Below are 2,016 nucleotides of genomic sequence, written 5' to 3'. Positions count from 1 at the left end.
AGGGATTGAACTCCAGTCCCTGAGCCTGCTTGCAGGCATTTTAATCTGCTGAGCTACTTGGCCGGCCCTGACTTTTTACATTTATTGATGATTGTTTTTACTATTTTACATGAATAATAATTACATTCTTCTTGAGTAAAGAATTTTTTTTTTATTTGTATAGGGAATTAGTTTCAGGTCCTTCATGCTGCAATATCTGTTCATTCCTTTTCATTTTTATTTTTCCATCTTTTCAGTACTGCATGGTCACATTCATCTTGCGGAATATAGGCACAGTACATCTTAATTCTGCTTACAGGGCTAGCCTGATAGCTCAGTGCACTAAATTTCCTGCTTAGGGAAAGAACAGTGGCTCGGATTTGATCCCCAGCATGCTTTCCTGGCCCCACCTCTGGGGTGCGCTAAGATGGAGTATAAAACTTGGCGTGGTAGCACACGTTTATAATCCCAGCACTTGGGAGGCTGAAAACAGGAGAATCACTGAGTCTGATCTGTGAGTGAGATCTTGTAGACCATGGTCTAAATACATGAAAACTAAAAATAAATTCGGCCTACATCCCATTCCCTCTCCTTCCATCTCCTGCTGTTCCATTTGCCGTGTTCCCTTTCGAAGCAGGGTCTCACTGAATAGACAGGCTATCCAGACTAGGCTCAAACCTGCAATCCTCTTGTCTCACCAGCCAAGGAGAATGGGATTACAGGCCTACACCATCACACCCAGCTTGGCTTTCCTCTTTGCCCTCAGCAATTGGCAATGGTTTGAAAAGTAAATCCATTGGATTGACTCATGTGAATGAGGGTAGGCTGAGGATCTCAGGCACCAAAATAACGTTCTATCCTTCAGATCCTTTCTCTCCTTTACACCATGCTTGAATGTACACTGGGGCATCCCCACATTAGGCCTGTGGTCTACTGCTGAGCTACACTCCAGGCCACCTGGCCTTTTATTTTTTTTCTTTGCCTGGGGACATCTGGAACATCCCTGTACATTTTCCTGTCTATTTTCAGAATGGAGGAGTCTACAGATTCCAGTTGGGCTTCATTCCCTTAGGGCTGCAAATGTAATATCTGTGGCTCTCAAGGCCTAATGATATTCCTTTCTCTGGAGCAAGGAGAATGGAGATATCTATTCATCTACTGATGGATAACTGGTCAATTCCCAACACCGGAAGTGATGCAGAGAGCAGCTGGGAGCATCTAGCTGGTGGTTTGCACACTTGGATAAACGCCTAAGAGTGCTATTGTTGGGTCATGTCCTAGGGATATATGTCATCATTTTCTAAGACAAATTCATCTATTAGAGTTCACCCAGAAGAGTCATGGACACTGCTGCACAGCTGAGTGAGGAGCTTGGCAAACAGGAGTAACTGAAATGCTGGAAGGTGGCCTGGGAATCTTCAGAGTCAAGACCTAGAAAGAAAGTGGCAAACGTGGAAAGGGAGCATAAACTGGCTAAAAATGATGTGAATGAGATGGATGTAGAAAACACAGCACACACAGCACTAATTATGCCATGGATGTGGCGTGAAGTCTCCAGAATTTACAAAAGTGGACAAACTCTACTTGGTTTTCTGAGATTCACACCCAAGACATGGAGGAAAACACTCCATTTCCAACTTTTCTGAAATATATTAAACTGAAAAATGCATTGAAAATATCAGTTTACTAAGTCTGCTTTAGTTATAACTTCTTTATCATCCTGGAAGACAAATGCAATGAATTAGGACACATCGTGTTTTATAGTCATTACGTATGGAGGACACATGGCATACATCCCTTATCAAAAACATGTTGCCTTTGCTCGTGAGAACAGGGGACAGCAAGGACACAGTGTATGAATGCAACATGGCATTCTATGTGGCCATCATCTCATTAGGATTCTGCAGAAATGCAGAGCTCTGGCAGCCAGCAGGGCTGCACATGGCAACACAGGCTGACTCCATAACTAATGTAGTGAAGACTCCAAGCTCCTGGACCAGTCTAGCCCTGCAGGATTGGTAGTACATATGAGAACAC

This window comes from Octodon degus, unplaced genomic scaffold, assembly GCF_000260255.1.
Source record: "Octodon degus isolate 3935 unplaced genomic scaffold, OctDeg1.0 scaffold00343, whole genome shotgun sequence".
NCBI classification, from domain to species: domain Eukaryota; kingdom Metazoa; phylum Chordata; class Mammalia; order Rodentia; family Octodontidae; genus Octodon; species Octodon degus.
This window is presented reverse-complemented; position numbering follows the sequence as displayed.